Source organism: Ochotona princeps, chromosome X (assembly GCF_030435755.1).
Source record: "Ochotona princeps isolate mOchPri1 chromosome X, mOchPri1.hap1, whole genome shotgun sequence".
Taxonomy (NCBI): domain Eukaryota; kingdom Metazoa; phylum Chordata; class Mammalia; order Lagomorpha; family Ochotonidae; genus Ochotona; species Ochotona princeps.
In genome coordinates this window covers 89,445,131-89,464,342 of record NC_080865.1, presented here as the reverse complement: position 1 = coordinate 89,464,342, position 19,212 = coordinate 89,445,131, and the positions used below count along the sequence as shown (strand labels likewise).

Here is a 19,212-nt window from a genome sequence, read left to right as displayed (position 1 = left end):
CTGTGGCCAGGGTCTGAGTCGACCTAATCAGTCAGGGAGTCCCCCAAGAAACCTCCCCTGGGGTGACCTCAGATTTGATTTCATGTGTGCCAGCCAGTGCAGGGTCAGGTGTAGTCTGTCACCTGCACCAGCAAATGCACATAACCGGTGGATACAGCTGCCTGATCAGTACCATCCCAGCCCCATATCTCAACTGAGGAGTGCTGCAGCCCATCTCAGCAGCCTGCCACCAACCTGGTTCTCACACATACCAGCATGTGCCATGGCCTAGTTAAGGCAACCATCAATAACCCCCACCAGGCCTACCCTAGTCCTGGTATTTGCAAGTGCCAGCCTCTATTATGGCCAGCCCACATCCTATCCAGCTCTCAAACACATGTGTGGGGGCTGTGGCTTAGCTCAGCTCGCCCTGATCCCAGATCTGGCCCTCACATATGCCAACAGGTGCCACCCCTTCTTGCAGCATGGTTTACTGCCAGCCCTGATTCTCGTGCTCACCAGTGGCAGATACAACCTAGGAGGGGGAGTGCTCACAGTTCTCTTGCTAGCCGTGTTCCCAGACCTGGATCTCGTGCATGCTAGGGGTACTACGTTACGGCCTAACATGTTTAATGCCAGTTGGTACTGCAGACTAGCTTGGCTGGCCCTCACTCATTATGGCTCTTATGTGTGCCAGTGGGTGTAGAAGTCTAGCCCAGTCTAGCCAATCCTCAAACCTGTTCACCCCCAGTCTCAGCTCACACTCATAGTGGAAGCAGCAGCCCAGCAAGGGAGTCTTTGAAGTTCCCCTTCCACCTGGCCTGCATCCTGTCCTGGTTATCACTTGTGCCAGTGTGTACTGTGGAACTGACCCTCCCTGGCCCATCCCCAGACCCAGTTCACACATGTGCCAAGAGGAACTGCAGTCCAGCTTAGACTAGCCTGCTCCCAGCCCTGCCTCTCTTGCTCACCAATGGGAGCTGTAGCCTAACAGGAGAGTTCCCCCAGTTCTACTACCAGGCCTGCTCCCAGCAATGGATCTTGCATGTACCAACAGTGCTGCTGTCCAGACTGACATTGCTAGCCCCCAGTCTTGGAACTCACTAATGGGTACTGTGGCCTGGCCTGACTGGCCCACACCCATTCTGGCTCTTTTCTGATGGATGCTAAAACCTAACCCAGCCCAGTCTACCCACAAATCTGGCCCTCATGTGAACTGGTGAGTTCCACAGCCTAGCCTGGCTTGTCTTATATATATCCTGGATCTTGTAAGCACCAGCAGGTTCTGGAGCCAAGCCCAGCTATCGGATGCTGTAGCCATACCCAGCCTGGTCTGCCTACAGCTTCAGCTTTCGCACTCACCATTGGGAGCTTTGGCTCTGCAGGGCAGTGCCCCCTCCTAGTTCCACTATCAGGCCTGTTCTCAGCCCTGGCAATACTTTGACCCAGCCTGGCATAGTGCACTTGCAGTCTCAGCTCTCACTGGCAGGTGTTACATCCTAGACCAGCCACGCATGACCCATACCCTGTCCTTGCTCTCCTGTGTGCCAGCAGGTGTTGATCCTGGCCCAGCCCAGCCTATCACCAAACCCAGACCACACAAACACTGAGTACAGCAGACTTGCCTAGCCTAGCCCACCTCCAGCCTTAACTCCCATGCTCCCCAGGGGGAACTGTGGCCTAATCTGGAGTTCTCCTACTAGGCCTGTTCCAAGCCCTGGATCCCATGCATGCCAGAGGGGGCAGTGGCCCTGCTTAGCATGCTCTGCCCTTAGTCCTGGCCCTTAAATGTGCTAATGGGTATTGCAGCCTGGCCCTACCCGACCTTCTCCCACTAGTTCAGGTGGGTTCCTGTCAGGTGAGTTTTGTAGTCCAGTCTGGCTTGGAGCATCACCATCTCAGCTTTCTACATAAACCAGTGGGTGCTGCAGTCTCACAGAGGCAAACCCACAAGTCCTCTACAGAATCTGCCCCCATATCTGGTTCTCTCAAATTCTGGTAGCTGCTACTACCCAGCCTGATATGGCCCACTCCTGCTCCAACACTCATGGGCAGATACTACGGCCAAGCCCAACCAGGCATGTTCCGCAGCCCCAGCTTTTGTGAGCACTAGTGGGCAGTGGGTGATGCCATTTATTTCAGCAAAGGTCTCTGACATGGGCAGGTGGCTTGGCCTGAACAAGACCTGTCTTGTGGCTTCCCCCTCCTAGCCATTCTGTCTCAGCTCCCTTGCCTACCTGTGAGTGCAACAGTGCAGTTCATGAAAGAGCCCAGAAATTATTCCTCCCTTGTCAAACATGCCTTCAGTCACTCTCGCTCCAATACATCCCCAGACCCCTGGGCAATCTTAATTCCTCCCCCTTATCTGGAGGCTGGGGTGGTATATTCTGGCCTGGAGTTGGGTGTCATGTTCTGTCCTGGAGTTCCCCACTTACCTTTTAAAAAAGGGAAATAAAAGAATAATCAACTATGCTGGCATACTGGAATAGTTAACACAAATCTGGCACACACCAGGCCCAGAATGCCCACCAGCTATTGACTGCTTTCCTCCCAGTAGTGTAACAATTGCCTAGGTAAAAGGCAACTTAGGCAGTTGCTTGCAGCTGTAGTTCTCTATCTTTTTTCATTATGCATTGTCCTCTCTTCAAACCCTGGTTCGTGCTGTGCTTGTCCCAGCAATTAGCATTACGTACAGAGACATCTTAATTTTATCAGATTTGATTTGACATTTATATAAACACTTCATCTAATAAAATAATACACATTTTTTTCAAATGGCAGGAATCATTTATCAAAATAGACCATATGCTGAGATTAAAAAAAATTCACAATATATTTTAAAGTATTAAAACCATACCCAGTATGTTCTCTGAACACAATAGAATTAGATTAGATTGTATTACACTGTCTTAAAACTAGATCAACAAAAACCCAGATTTCTAGGGGCTATCATTGTGGTGTAGTTTGTGAAGCTGCCACTTGTAACAGTGCTACCTCATGTCAAAGTGCCAGTTCAAGTTTTGGCTGCTTTGCTTCTGATCCAGCTTCTTGCTAGCAGGGCAGCAGAAGCTAGCCTAAGTACTCAAGACCCCATCATCCCTCTATGAGTCCAAAATATTGTTCTCAGCTCTGGACTTTGACTCAGAAGATGTTCTGAATGGCGGCACGATGGTGTGGCAGGCTCATCCTCTGTCTGCAAGACGAGGATCCCACATAGACACCAGTTTGTTTACTGGCTGTTCCACTTCTGCTTGATCTCCCTACTTACAGACTGGGAAAGCAGTGGAGGGTGGCCCAAGTGTTGGGGTTCCTGCACCCACGTGGGAGATCCAGATGAAACTCCTGGTTTCGGATCAGTTCAGCTACAGCCATTATGATCATCTGGAGAGTAAACCAGCAAATTAAAGGGCTCTCTCTCTCTCTCTCTCTCTCTCTCTCTCTAAATCTGTGTTGCAAATAAATACAAATAAATCTTGAAAACTAAAGGTTTTTTTTTTAATTTCTGCAAAATCCCCCAATATATGCAAACCTGAATGAAACACTTGTAAGTAACAAATGGGCCAAGGGAAAAAAAACCTAAAGAAAAATTATCATTAAAAGAGTGGTAAGTGAATGAAACTAAAAACATATCATAGAATAATTTTTGAGACATAGCTGAAGATATGGGAGGAGATGTTCAGCATTTAATGCCTGTATTAGAAACATTAAGGGGCTTATCGCTTCTCGGCCTTTTGGCTAAGATCGAGTGTAGAAACATTAAGGGGCTGGCTTTCTGGTGTAGTAGGCTGAGGCTCCACTTGCAATGCCAGTATCCCACCTGTAATGCACTGGTTTCTGTTCCGGCTATTGCACTTCCCATTCAGCTTCCTGCTTTTGGCACAGAAAAGCACCAAATATTGGCCCAAGTACTTGGCCCCCGCTCCTATATGGAAGACCTGGAAGAATCTCCTGGCTCCTATCTTTGGACTAGCTCTGCTCTGGACAGTATAGTTATATGGGGAGGTGAACCAGCAAGTGGAAGATCCCCTTATCTCTCTGTCTCCCTCCTCCACTGTAACTCTTTCAAAAATAAATTTAAAAAAACAAATATTAAAAAAGGAGAATGTCAGTAAAATACATAAACCTCTATCCAAGGTGCCCAAGGGAGAAATGGACACAATCAGGAATAAGATAGGCTGCTTAATTCCAGACCTTACAAAGATTTTGGCAAGTCAACTTCAACGATCTCAGCCTCTTCATATCCATGCCCCTGTGTAAGCTCCTCCAGCTTGAGTGTGGACTGACTTAGTAACTTGTTTTTGAACAATAAAATACCACAAAGGTAGTGGCATGTCTCTTCTCTGATTATGCCCTGACTTTGATCTTACTACAGTCTCTATTGCTGGCTTTAACGAGCAAGATATCTTACTTGGTAGACCAAAATGGCAAGGAACTGAGGGCACCTCTAGCTAACAGCCAACAGGTAATTAAAGCCCACTATTCAACAACACACAACAAACTGTATGTTGCTAGAAACTATGTGAGCTTAGAAATGTATTTTTTTCTCAGTCTGTTCCTCAGATAAGAACCCAGTCCTGACTAATACATTGATTGCAGCCTTATGAGAGACACACCTATCCTGGACCCAGACTTCTGACCTGCAGAATCAATGAGATAATAAATGTGTGTTATGGGCCTGGCGCAGTGGCCTAGCGCTCAGGCTTGAACACGCTGGGATCCCATATGGGTGCTGGTTCTAATCCCGGCAGTCCTACTTCCTATCCAGCTCTCTACTTGCTGCCTGGGAAAGCAGTCAAGGACGGTCCAAAGCCTTGGAACTCTGCACCCGAGTGGGAGACCTGGAAGAGGCTCTTGGCTCCTGCTTCAGATTGGCTCAGTTCCAGCCATTGTGGCCACTTGGGGAGTGAATCATTGGATGGAAGATCTTCCTCTTTGTCTCTCCTCCTCTCTGTATATCTGACTTTGCAATAAAAATAGATATAAATCTTTTTTTTTAAATGTGTTGCTTTCAGACTCTCAACATGCAGCAATTTGTTATGCAAAAAAGGTAAGTAACATGATGTTAAAAGTGATAATACTGACAATACCTTTAGATCAATAAATCTGACATGTCTGATGAAATGGATATTTTTTTATTTTTTGACAAATTGATTAAAACATGCATGTGTGCCAGAGTAAAAGCCACAGAGTGTCATTGAAACTCCCTGCCCTGCTGCCATGGCTGCACATCAGAGGGGGAAACTGGGGATATTTAAGGTATATGATGCATAACAGGCCACTACACCTACATGTAAGCAACAGAGCTGGGGCAGGTGATGCAGCAGATAGGAGGGCCCAGAGGGTTTCCCAAAGCTGGACTGCTACACCTGCCAACACAAGGAGAGCTAGGCCTGTGAACCAGCCAGGTGGCCGTGTTAGAGGATCTCCTGGAGAGGACTGTTGCACCTGCCCATGTACATAGGATCAGGGAATGGGAGCAGGTCAGGCGAGGTTGCTGCACCCACTGGCATGCCTAGGAGAAAGCCAAGCTAGAGGGCCAACCTGATAGAGAATCTGGAGAATTGTTCTTACCAAGCCAAGGTACCCATTGGTGAGTGCAATAACCAGGTCAGGGGGCAGGTGAGGTTGAGCCAGTGAACCCACAGCTGCTTGCGGGAACTGGGGCTGTGGGCCTGCTTGGTAGGGATCATCATAACCAGGCTAACACATCTGCAGGTATGTAAAGGTGATAGGGCAGGTGGTAGTCCTGACTGGGTGGCAGCACCCCTGAGGAGCACATGACCTGTGGTTAGGAATAGGACGGGTAGGGTGACCTGGTTAGGAGTGGGCCCCCTGAATTATATGAATACCTTAGACGGGCAGGATCCCCCATCTCAGGGAACATCCCATAGACATATGGTCTGACTGTGGAGCACATGTTGTGGAGGCCACCCCGGTTGTTGATTCCAGAGAAATAATGCACATACCCAGATGCATTTGAAAGACAAGACAACCAGCTCCTCTAATCCAACAGAAGACCTCATGTACCTCTCCAAAGGGCAGAAAGAAAGGCAAGTGGCACAACACATTAGACCAAGTTCTACAAAAAGCACCTTGGCCTGTGGACACTGAGGCAGACATGGACAACAAACCGGCCTCAGAATTTACACAGAGGAAACAAGCAAGAGCTCCCACGAGGGCAGATGGAATAAGTCACCTTTTATATAATGAAAGCCAATGACAGTTTAATAGAGCAATCAAGATGAGGCTGGGGACACAGCCACAGCCATTGCAGGGACAACCTCTGGCCAGCCATAACAATTCACTAAGTGAGGGTTAGAAGCAGAAACTACATAGCAAGCTCAAGGAAACAGGTAGGAGGTTGTACCTCCCCCAGCCAATGTCAATCTTCCTCATCAATTACTCAAGTACTGGTCCCAGGACATCCTGGGGACAGCAACAAGAAACTATCTCTATCCCTAATAGAAGTGGGGCATCCTCCTCTCTCTCTCCTCCTACTCCCTCCGTGGACATAGTTTTCTCCTTCCCCTACCCCTTCCATTCCTACCAGTGACCCACAGGGCTCTGCAAAAATCTCCTAACCTTTTTAATGAACTTTTAAACAAAAACAAACACACAAACAAAGAAAAAACCCCACACAATTCGCAAAGCTCATACAAAAAGAAAACTAATGATCCAAATCTCCTTCTAGCCACAACAAAAATTCATCTGTAGTTTGAAAGCCTTCCCTTCCCACAAAGGAAATTTTAGTCCCACTTTACAGGATCAGTTCTCCCAAACATTTACAGAAGAAACAATTAAAATTCATATGAACTCTTTAGGAAAACATGAGAGAACAAGTCCCAACTCTATGAGGCTAACATTACCCTGATAACAGGATCAGACAAACACATTACAAGAAATAAAACTAAAAAGAAACACTGCCCAAGAAATTAGTTTTTTAAGATCTTATGGCATTGTGGCACAGCACATTAAGCTGCTGCCTATGACTCCAGCAACCTATACGAGCATGCTGCTTTCAATCCTAACTGCTCCACTTACAATCGGCTCTTTTTAAGAAAATATTTATTTGTTTTCATTGGAAAGGCAGATTTACAGAGAGACGCAGACAGAAAGATCTTCCACCTGTTGGTTCACTTCTCAATTGGCCACAACAACTACTGGAGCTAAGCTGATCTGAAGCCAGGAGCCAGGAACTTCCTCCAGGTCTCCCACACGGGTGCAGGGTCCCAAGGGTTTGGACCGTCCCTGACTGCCTTCCCAGGAAACAAGCAGGGAGGTGGTTGGGAAATGGAGTAGCAGGGACATGAACTGATGCCCATATGGGATCCTGGTGCTTAAAGGGGGAGGTTTAATCAATTGAGACAAAGGCACTGGGCCCCAATCCAGGTCTCATGTACCTAAAAAGACAGTGGAACATGGCGCAAGTGCCTGGGCTCCTGCTATCTGCAAAGGAATCCTGGGTCTGCTCCTTAGCTGGGCACTGGCCTCAGTCACTTGAGTAGTAAATCAGGAGATGAAAATTCTCTTTTTCTCTCTCTGTCTTTCAAATAAATTAAATAGTAAATAGTTTTTAGAACCATACTGACTCTAAAAATATGATAATAGTTTATTATGGTTACATGGGGTTTATCTGAGAAATGTAAACTAGGTATAACCATTAAAATTGACCATTATATTTCAGCATATTAACTTAGAAATAAAAGAAAAACTACAATCTATATAGAGAAATAAACTGATTAAATACACCATGCATTCCTGATTAACTCTCCAAACTAATAAGGAATCTTCCTCAACCTGCTGATAGAAAACTACAAAACTGTAGCTAACATCACATTCACCAATGAGAGAGACTTATGCCTGTTCTCTAACATTGGAAACAAGATAGAGCTATCTCCTTTACCACTTCTATCCAGCAAAGAAATTCTAATCAATGAAATAAGGCAAGAAAAAGAGGTTGGAAAAGCAAACAAACTCTCAGTACTCATGGATGACATATTGTCCAAATAGAAAATCTTCTAAAACAGGCCAAAAGTTACAACTAATAAGTGAATTTCATAAGGTTACAGGACCCAGAATCAATACCCAAGAATCAATTGTCCCTTCACAGATCAGTCATAACTGGACAGGGATTTTTTTTTTTCTACACGAACCAGCATCCATATGGGATCCCCAGTGCATGCAAGGTGAGGACTTTAGGTACTAGGCTACTGCACCAGGCCTAGACAGGGATATCTTAACTAGTATCTTAACTGCTACACCAAATGCCCAACCCCTTTATGGATTGAATTGTGGTTATTAACTGCCAGTAGGAGGTAGGAGCGACGCCTGATGTGTAGACGTGTGTTATAATGACTCTTTTCTGTAATAGTTTCATTGGACACGTTTTTTTTTTTTTTTTGCTGCATTTTTGTAAGCTTAGTGAGACTCATTCTGTCCTAAAGTAAAGATCAGAGGGGAAAAAAGCTTTACAGTGTTTCACGTGAGTGACTGAATTTCCAGAACAGAGCAGAACCAATATTTTCAAGTAGCTTTAGGAAATAGTATGACTCGCTAGCTTATCTAAACTTTTAATACTAAAGATACACATTAATAAAAATTTGGATTCATCTTCAGATACCACTAAATCAGATTCATTATGTCCCATATTCAGACCAAATTATTATTAAATGCCATTCTTATTCCTCCAGTAATGATACATTTAAATTTACTTTCTGTAATTTGTGCTTAATCAGTCCATCATCAAACATCATGTTTGTATATCCTGCTACTCTAACTTGTGATTCTTCCCTTTTTTTTAAGATTTATTTCTTTTTATTGGAAAGTCAGATTTACAGAGAGAAGGAAAGACAGAGATAAAGATCCTCCATCTGCTGGTTCACTCCTCAAGTGGCCACAATGGCTGGTGCTGAGCAGATCTGAAGCCAGGAGCCAGGAGCTTCCTCCCAGTCTCTCATGTGGGTGCAGGGTCCCAAGGCTTTGGACCGTCCTTCACTGCTTTCCCAGGCCACAAGCAGGGAGCTGGATGGGAACTGGAGCAGCCAGGATACAAACCAGTGCCCCATGGGATCCTGGCTCATGCAAGGTGAGGATTTAGACACTAGGCTACGACACTGGGCCCAGACATGTTCATTCATAAATGAACATTCCAAAAGGAAGATTGATTTTACCTCAAAACAAGGATATGAGGATTAAACAGAGGGGCCGTCGGGTGAGGATTCAACTGGGGTTCCAACCAGTAAAGCATTAGCTGCGAACGGAAGTTTGAAATGACCAGCTCCCTCGGTAAGGATAATTCTAACACAAAGGTTCCAGGGGCCACAGGAGTACCAAAGCTTCCGCTATGGAAGTGCAAGAGACTTTATGAAAAAGAAAATGGAGGGCCCGGCGCGATAGTGTAGTGGTTAAGGTCCTCGCCTTACACTCGCTGGGATCTCATATGGGTACCGGTTCTAGCCCCTGCTTGTTGCCTGGGAAAGCAGTTGCGGACGGCCCATAGCCTTGGGACCCTGCACCCGCGTGGGAGACCCGGAAGAAGTTCTGGGCTCCTGACTTCGGGTTGGCTCAGCTCCAGCCATTATGGTCATTTGGGGAGTGAATCATTGGACGGAAGCTCTTCCTCTCTGTCTCTCCTCTGTATATCTGCCTTTCCAATACAAATAAAATCTTTAAGAGAGAGAAAGGAAGGAAGGAAGAAAAAGAAAGAAAGAAAGAAAGAAAGAAAGAAAGAAAGAAAGAAAGAAAGAAAGAAAGAAAGAAAGAAAGAAAGAAAGAAAGAAAGAAAGAAAGAAAGAAAGAAAGAAAGAAAGAAAGAAAGAAAGAAAGAAAGAAAGAAAGAAAATAGAAACACCGACTAGTCTGGCTTTTGCCAAGCAGCCTCCTCCTCCAGCTCGTCCTCCTCCACCTTTGGCTGCTCGGCCCATCACGGACCAGCTCCGGACCTGCTGGACCTGCTGAAGCTGCCCTGCAGTCCTATGCGCCTTGCAGCCAGGCACTAGCCCCTGCCACACGCGTTAGCTGGGCGCAAGGCGCGCTCGCGATTTGAGAACGCCCTGTGACCCCACTCACTCCGCTCCTCAACCTCCCAGCTCTGCGCTGTACCTGAGCGCAGTTGTTGGGACACCACAGACGAGTACTATCTCTTCTCTCGGGATCCGGCTCCACTCACTACCGCCAACCTAAAAGCATGTGCCGCTCCAGAGCCACAACCGAGCACCCTGTTGAAGTTGCTTCCCTGTGGCTGGCAGAGCGAACTCGATTCTTACACAGGAATCTTTTTCTCCGCTGTGGTCTCAGCACCGCCCACAGCACGGGTTCCAGCCCAAGCCTACAGGAGTTTAAAAAAAAAAAAGAAAAGAAAAAAGAAAAGAAAAAAGAAGGGCTGTGCGGGCGGCGGGAGGGCAGTACTTAACCCCTTAGTCTCCAGTTCGCTTCGGCTACCTGCGCCAGGGAGGTGGATGCCGAGAGGCGAGACGCGGGAAGAGCTGGAAGGATTCCAGACTGTGGCTAGAGGACCCAACCCGCAGTGCGAGAGTTGGACCGGGGAGGGGCGTAGAGCGCACGCTGCGAAGCCGCGTCTCCCCGCCCCGCGTGCTCAGCGAGGCTGCGCCCCTCGCAAAGCGCAGCGCGAGACGGCGGGCTCCTCCTTCCTCCCCCTCTCCTCTGGCTTCCCTGCTGCACTAGGTCCCTAAAGGGGGCACGAGGGAGACGTAGCTGGCCTGACTGCGGACGGTTGCTGTCTCCGAGAAAGTTGTCCACGACTCCAGGCAGTTGGAGCCCTGGGAGGCTGTCCCAAGGTAAGTGCTGAAAGTACTCTAATTAGGGAAGGGAGGGGTTGGGCGTATTCCAGTCAGAGTGGGGTGCACGCCGTTGGTCAAACTGAGTGCTTGAGTCTAATGCAGTATTGTAAGGGCAAAAATATCTCCAAACTCCAAGAAGCAGAACGGGACTCAAGTTTCCAAACACCACATGCATTCAATCCTCCCCAGCTTGTCTTCGGTCACGCTCCCCAGAGTTGAATCCGATTCTGGTTATAAAATTGGTCAGCTTTGGGATTGGGAATCTTGCTCCTAGTTTTACAGGGACAGATTAAGCACATTCAGTCACACAGTCATTCCCTGGCGCAAAGCTCTGAATTTGGAGGCAGGAAGAAACTTCAGGTGGAGTAGAACCAAGACCTGGCAAATTTCAATTAAGTTCAATTAGGAAATGAAAGGAAAGATTTCCCCAGTGAGAAGTTTGTGGACCAGTGACTGCAGTAAATACCAGATGGCCTCTGTGAGGTTTTCAAATTAGGTTTTAGGATTTTAGGGTTCAAAAAAGAAAAAAAGGCAGCTAGTTAAAGCAGAGAAAACTTTATTTTAGCGGGAACAGAATCGGAGGAGATAAGAGAGAGTGTGACCAGAGTGTGGCCAGATTAAGGACAGGCAGTTTGATGCTAGGTTTCATTCCTGTAGCAGGTAGTCCCCTCTTTAGTAATAATAATAATAGTGGTAGTAAAAACTTATTTATTGGAAAGACAGAGTTGCACAGAGAGGGGGATACAGAGACAGAGATCTGAGCCAGGAGTGCAAGCTTCGTCGGGGTCTCCTACGTGAGTACAGGGCCCCAAACACTTGGAGCCATCCTCCATTGCTTTCCCAAGCACATAGCAGGAAGCTAGATCTGAAGTGAAGCGGCCAGGACTCCTGCCAGCACTGAAGGCTACAGCTTAACTCTATATGCCACAGTGCCAGCCCACCCCACACCAGACATTCTTTAATTGTAATTTAGTTTAAGCCTTGTCTGCTCCACTTCCCATCCAGTTCCCTGCTGTAGCCTGGGAAAGCAGCCGAGGTTGGCCCAAAGCCTTGGGACACTGCACCCTCATGGGAGGCCTGAAAGTAGCTCCTAAATCCTAGCTTCCGATTGGCTTAGCTCTGGCCACTGAGGTCGTTAAGGGAGCTAACCAGCAATGGAAGATATTTTTCTCTGTTTCTGCTTCTCTCTGGTTGTCTCTCCTTCTGTCTGTAAATCTTTCAAATAAAAAAAAAATAGATCATTAAAAAAAGAAATAAGGAAAAAGAGGGAAAAAGTAAGTAAGCAGTCTGAAAAAACTACAGACAATATGATTCCTACTATGTGATGTTTCGGAAAGGAGGAAACTATGGTAACACAGTGGGGAGGACGGAATAAATGGACAAAGCGCAAACTGGTTCTCAAGTAGTGAAGCTGCTGTACGATAGTGGACATATGTCATTGCAAATTAGTGCAAACTGATATAATGTACAAACTCAGGGAACTCAAATATAAACTATGCTCTTTGAGTAATAATTATGTGTCATGATAGCTTTCATTGGCTTACTAAGTGTCATATACATATATATTCTATTTTTCTTTTTTGCTTTCTTCTTTTTTATATTGTTTCCATTTTAGTTTTCTTTTGTACTTATTATTTATTTTGTTGTATATATTTTTTAAATTTGATTTTTAAAAAGCATTTGACATCCAAATAATATATATAAATGGCCAACAAGCACATGAATTGATGCCCAATATCATGAGTTATTACAGGAAGGCAAATTAAAACTACAGTGAAAGGGGTAATTATTTTGGTGCAGAAGTTATGATTCAGCTTGGGATGGCTGCATCTATATCAAAGTGCTTGGGGGTTCCAGTCCCACATAATCTACTGATTCAAGCTTCCTGCCATGTATAGTCTGCAGGCAGCAGGTCCCAGCTACCCACATGGGAGACCTGGATTGAGTTCCCGATTCCCTTGCTTCAACCTGACCTGGCCTTCCTTGGCTGTTGTATGCATTTAAGAAGTGAGACATAAGATGAGGTCTTGGTCGGTCTCTCTCTCTCTCTCTCTCTCTCTCTCTCTCTCCCTCTCTCCTTTCTTCCTTCAAAGTAAATAAATATGGGGAAATGACCTTAAAAAAAAAGCCCTTCCATTACGAAGCCCAGATCCAGTATCAAAGTATGTGAGTTTGATTCCCAAATCTGACTCCTAATTCCAACTTTCTGCTAATATGGACCCTGGGAGGCAGCTAAATCCTTGGTGGCTGAAGTGATTGAGATTCTGTCACACACATAAGAGATACAACTTGAGTTCCCAGGCCCCAGCTACAGCTGACTAAACCCAGCTCTGGATGTTGTAAACATTTCAGGAGTGAATCAGATGAACTCGGTCAGTCTCATAAATAAATAAATAAATAAATAAATAAATAAATAGTTTACATGAAGATGTCTAAAAACACAAGATAGAGGTACCACTTTTGTAAACACCAGGGTGGTTATAAGAAACCTAAAAGCAGAAACTAGAGGAGTGAGTGTTGACAAACTGTGGAGAAAGGAATCATGATAAACCCTAGTGCGAATGAATGATGATGCCAATGTGGAATTTGGCAGTCTATCAAAAGTTAATGATAGAATTATTACATGATATATGATCTATGTTCCTAGTTAAGTAACAAAGACAATTGAAAATATATTTCCACTCCAAAATCTATACAGTAATAATTGTTGTAGACAAAATTGGAAACAACACAACTAGCCGTAAACAGTCAAATAAATGCACAAATTGTACTAACTTCACACAATTAATGTTCTTTAATCATGTAAAGGAGAGAATCACATGCTGCAATATGGATGAACATTCAAAGCAGTAAGCGTAAAGAAAACCAGTTATAAATATAAACACTTTGTGAGTTCAGTCATAATAAATCTATTATAGATCAGGAAAATTTGTACAGTTATAAAATTGATTATTGGCTGTGTAGTAGAGCTAGAGTGTAGCTGAGTGCTGAGGTGAGGCAGGGAGGGGCATGATAACCTATGCATAACAGGGTTCTTTTGGAGATGTTGAAAGTGCTCCAAAAGTGACCATTACATTGATCATGTATCTCTGTGAACCTCCTAAAAACCGTTGAATTGTACCCTTGCATGAATTCTATGGTGTGCTGACTACAATCTCAGCAATCTCAGAACCTCTGGCATGGAACTCCTATCAATTTCCTTTACTGGGGCTGTAGATTTTCAAGCATTAATGGGTGCTACTGCCTGGTCCAGCCTGATGCCCACAGCCCTGGCTCTCATGCTCACTAATAGGAGCCACAGCCTAGCAGGGGAATGCCCACAGTTCCCCTACCAGTCTCAGTATCCTGTGATTGCCAGGGGTACTGTGGTCCAGCCTGACGTGAATCACACCCAGTCTCAGCACTCTGGTTCTCGCACATGCCAACAGGTGAAACAGCCTAACAGCCTCTCCTGTCCCAGACCAAGCCCGCACACTGGCTAACTGGTGCTACAGCCCTGTCTGGCCTGGCCCACCCCGAGCCCCAGCTCTCCTGCTCACCAGTGGAAGCAGCAGTCCAGTAGGGAAGTCCCCATAGTTCCTCTACCAGGCTTACTCCCATCTTTGGATCTTTTGCGTGCCAGCAGGTGCAATGATCCAGTCTGCCACAGCCCATCCCAAGTCTCAGCATTTGCTGTCAGATGCTGAAACCTGGCTCAGTCCAGCCTGCCCCCTGTCCCAGCTCTTGCCAGCAGGTGCAGCAACCTAGCCCAGTCTGGTCCACCATCCGCACCAGCCCACATGTGAACTGGCAGGTCCTGTAGCTCAAACCCAGCATGGCATGCATCCCATCCTGGATCTTGCATGTGCCAGCATGTGCTGTAGCCTGGCCCAGCCGGACCTGCTCCCAGACCAGGTACACACATATGTCAACAGGTACTGCAGCCATGCCTGGCCTAGCCTGCCTCCTACCCTGTGGCCTGCTACCAGGCCTGCTCCCAGCCCTGGATATTGTGCTGGTGAGGGCTGAGGGCCAGCCTGACATGGCCTGCTCCAAGTTCTGGTACTCACTGGCAGGTACTGAGGCCTAGGTCACATTCATTCCAGCTCCTGTAGGCAGATGCCACAGTCTAGTCCAATCTGGTTCACCTCCAGACCTGACTCATATACCTGGCAGGTGCCGCAGCCTAGCATAGCCCATCTAGAACCTGTTCTGGCTCTCACAAGCACCAGTTGCTGCTGGGGCCTAGCCCAGTATGGCATGCCGTCAGACATAGCCCATTGCATCTTGATGGTTGCTGCAGCCTTACCTAGTCCAGTTTGCCCCTAGCCCCAGACCTCACTCTCACCAGTGGGAGCTGCAGTCTAGCAGAAGAGTACCTTAACATTTTCCTATAAGGCTCATTGCCAGCCCCAGGTCTTGCATGTGCTGATGGGTGCTTCAGCCAAACCTAACATGGCTCACCCCCAGTCTCAGCTCTGGCTTGGTGGTGTTGTAGGCTAGTCCCACCAGGCCTACCTCCTATCCTGGCTTCTGTATAAGCCAGCGAGTGCTATGGCCTGGCTAGCCTGACCTGCTCCCAGACCTGGCCCATATACATGCTGATGAGTGCTGCAGCCTTGCCTGGCTTGGCCTTCCAGCAGCCCCCGCTTCCATGCTCCCCAGTGGGAGCTATTGCCTGCCAGGGGAGCTTCCCAAATTCCCCCACCAGGCCTGCCCCCAGTCCTGGATCTCATATGTGCTGGTAGGTGCCATGGCCTTCTTGGCATGGTCTGCCCTCAGTCCTGGCCTTTGCATGTGCTGATGGGTGCTAAAGCTTGGCCTAGCCTGGCCTGCTCCCAGCCCCAGCTTCTGCAAGTGTCAGTGATTTCTCTGGTTCAGCCTGTCACCACCCCTAGCTTTCATGCAAATCAACAGGTGGTGAAGTCCCACAGATGCAAACCCACAAGTCCCCTACACAATCTACCCCTAGATCTGTTTCTCTCACATTCTGGCTGGTGCCCAGCACAGCCTGACCTGTGTCCACACCCTGCTCCTACACTTGTGGAGAGGTACTGCGGCCTAGCCCAATCATGGATGCCCGCAGCCATAGCTTTTGTATGCACCAGAAGGTAGTGGTGATGTTACTGAGCTCAGCCCAGGTTTCCTACATGGGTGGATGCCTTAGCCAGACCCATACATGCCCGCCAGCTTCCCATCTCTAAACCACTACATCTCAGGGTGGAGCCATCGTGAAACCAGAAAGAGGGTGTGTTGGTGATGTTGTGGAAAAACAAGTTATTTTGGATTTTGTCTCACCCCTCAGAACATTCATAGAAACAGAGAAATTGGAGGAGTTGCCAAAGAACCTTGATATGCTGACTCTTACACAGGACTTGACCATCTGGATGCAGATTTATCCAGTTAGGGGAGGAGTGGAACCACAATTGAGAGAGGATATTAAGGCAACCAATCAGAGAGCCGGGAAAAACAACCAATCAGAGAGCAGGGAAAAACAACCAATCAGGAGGCCAGAAAAGCAGTCAGCAGGCAAGGCAAACCAGCACTCTGGATGCTAGAACAAAATTAGAACTCTTCCTCTCAGGTCTTTGGAAAGCTAAGCTAATGTGTTTTTATGTTTTTCTTTCCTTTTGTTGGTCCCCTAGAATCCCTATCATAGCAATCAGATTTTTTTTTTTTTGCTAATATTTCAGGCAGGCTGGTATTGTTTGGCTAAGTGCTTTAAGCTCCTCCCTTACCCGCCCCCCCCCCACTTGGCCAGGCGCGGTAGCTCAGTGGCTAAAATCTTTGCCCTGCAGGCGCCAGGATCCCATGCGGCCAAACAGCTTCCTGCATGCGGCCTGGGAAAGCAGTCGAAGACAACCCAAAGCCTTGGGACCCTGCACCCAGGAAGGAGTTCCTGGCTCCTGGCTTCGGATCAGCTCAGCTCCAGCCATTGCAGCCACTTGGAGAGTGAGCCATTGGACGGAAAATCTTCCTCTCTCTCTTCCTCTCTGTATATCACACTTTCCAATGAAAATAAATAAATCATAAGGAAAACAAAAGACCCCCCCCCCCACAGACGCTGTCATATCCCAAATGAGCGCTGGTTGTGCCATCTAAGCGGTGAGCCAGTAGATTGAAGAATTTTCTCATCCCCCCATACAAAATCATGTTTAAAAAAGATTTATGTATTTGAATTGCCAAGTCAGATATACAGAGAGGAAGAGAGACAGGAACATCTTCTATCTGTTGATTCACTCCCCAAGTGGCCGCAACGGCTGGAGCTGAGCCAGTCCGAAGCCAGCAGCCAGGAGCCTCCTCAGGGTCTCCCACGCGGGTGCCGGGATTAGAACCGGCACCCATATGGGATCCTGGCGCGTTCAAGGTAAGGACTTCAGCCGCTAGGCCACCGCACCGGGCCCAAATACATAAATCTTCTGTTTTTAAAAGCAAATTCATATGTTTAATATGAATTTGTTAAAATTTGTTTAACGACTTTTATTTCCGTTTATTTGTCCAGTAAGAGCTGAGAGGTGTCTTAGGTTTCTGAGGCTTTTTTTTTTTTTTTTTTTTACCTCAGAGCAGTCGCCTTCGAGGGCGTTAGAAAGTAGCGAACAGTGTCTTTCCGAAAAGTTGCCCGGATGTTCAGTGTGGAGTTGGCGTCTTCCCATCATGCAACGCACCCGCCTATATATTTCGGCTTCTGGCGGGAGGCTCTCAGTGCGCCTAGGGGATTCCCTGGCCGCCAGTTCTCCTGGTGGTCGCCTAGCGCCTTTGCGCTCCTCCCTCTCTTGCTCCTCCTCGGGCCGCGCTTGTGGCCGATTTTCCCCTCCGCGGTTGGTAAGCGCATTCCACTCTTGCACCGCGGATGCCGGCGGCGGTTCTCCCGCGCGGCTGTGGCCACGGGTACCCTCCTGTCAGGGTGCCGACCTGAGGGACTCGAGCGTCGGCGCGGCTTCTCGGAGTGGACCGGGACACGCGTGAGAGGTCCAGCTTCGTGGCACAGCCGCGGGTGGGCCACCATCGTGAGCCGACCCTGCGCGGGGGACGGACGGTGGGGGAGTTTGGGTGGGGGCAGGTGTTTGGGTGGGGGCAGGAGGGCGAGGAGCCGCCCCCCCGCGACGACGCGGCGCTCCATGTGTCCACGCAGCGCCGAAACCGCAGGACTTCACGAGGCCCGTGACTCTCAGGCTCTGCGGCTTTTTTTTTTTTTTACTTTTTTTTTTTTTTTTTTTGGCTTTTCTTGACTTTTTTGGCTTTTCTTTGTGGAGGAGACTCCCTTTGGACTTTTTCAAGCTGGATGGCTGAGGCGGATGGAGCCCCGCCCACCCCAGTCTCCCGTGAGCCGAGCTGGAAGTTTGAAGCACCCGGGCTTCTCTGGTCGCTGCATCCCGCCGGGTCCGCTCGCTCGCGTCGCGCTCCTTCTGCGCCTCCTGCTTTCTTCTGGTCGAAGTGGTTTCCTTTTCTATCCCAGAAATCGTGTTTCGTTCCCTTACTGTCAGCAAGCTAAGAGCCCGCAGGAGAATCGTGAGGTTTAAATGCACTGTGGTTGAGTTTTTGTTTGTTCCGCCCCCTCCCCTCCCCTCCCCCCCCAAGCAAGAGTGAGTTTTTGAGGGTTTGTTCTATGAGGTAAAAACACATTTCGCTTTCTTTTCGCTCGCTCTGGAGATAGAGGGTGTTCCAACCTCAAGTTTGAGTGTTTTTCCTCAAGCGAGATCTGAGACGAAAGTGTCTGGTGAGCGCGATTCTGGGAGTATGGGGGAACTTCATCGAAGGAATTCTCTGGAAAGATGCAGCGTTTCGTTTCGTTTCGCTTTGTTTTATAAATCGGTGAAAAACTTACGGCTTCGTGGTTTCCCAGTTTGGACCCTTGCGTTAGAATGTCTTTGAGTTGTAATGCCTTCAGACCTGCAAGTAGAATTTTGAACTACAAAACAAACAACAAAAACCAGCATTCGGGAGCTGTTCTGATTTGGAGGTTTCTGTGCAAACCCAAGCTGTCTTCTAAGGCAGCAAGTAAACCTAGAAAGGCAGGGGGTTTGCTTGTAAAATGAAGTCAAGTCTGTGCGGGTGTTTTCCAAGGGACACCTGTGCGGAGTCCCTTATCCGACCAGCTTGTGATTGTGGATTTTATAGATGCCCATCCCTTGTCTCTTTTGAGCTGAGCCTTTGGAGTACTGATAGAACTGTTTTGAGGGTGAATAAACAACCTCAAGGAAAGGGTTTAAATCATAGTAAAACCAATTCTTGACCCTCCTGTGATGTTTAATTCACCGTTACCATGCCCACAGTTTTATGGGAATGCGGTGGCTGTAGAAATAACTGGGGCAGGGGAGGAAGGGAGGAACCTGAAAAGTGTAAGAACTATGATGCTTATTTTTATTTCATTTCGCTATTTATATTTAAAAATTCATATTTTTCAACTTAATATTAAAATATTTCCAAACCTATTGAGAAGCTGCACGATATCTAT

At 47.4% G+C, this 19,212-nt stretch overlaps 2 protein-coding genes across 10 annotated transcripts in view; one reads left to right on the top strand and one right to left on the bottom strand.

Annotated features, from left to right (window-relative positions):
• The window catches only part of SLC25A14 (solute carrier family 25 member 14), a 52,684-nt gene extending 42,164 nt beyond the window's left edge, over positions 1-10,520 (bottom strand). Inside the window, exon 1 of the mRNA XM_058658396.1 lies at positions 10,392-10,520. The gene's annotated coding sequence lies outside the window, so the exon portion shown is untranslated. The remainder of the gene's footprint in view (positions 1-10,391) is intronic.
• A 122-nt stretch (positions 10,521-10,642) lies between these two features.
• ZNF280C (zinc finger protein 280C) overlaps positions 10,643-19,212 on the top strand; it is a 53,702-nt gene continuing 45,132 nt past the window's right edge. For 5 of the 9 annotated variants that reach the window (XM_058658393.1, XM_058658389.1, XM_058658391.1 and 2 more), the window contains exon 1: positions 17,611-17,751. The gene's annotated coding sequence lies outside the window, so the exon portion shown is untranslated. Of the gene's footprint in view, positions 10,776-17,610; positions 17,752-19,212 lie in introns of those variants that run through there. The other 4 variants (XM_058658390.1, XM_058658392.1, XM_058658387.1 and 1 more) reach the window with 2 other exon arrangements.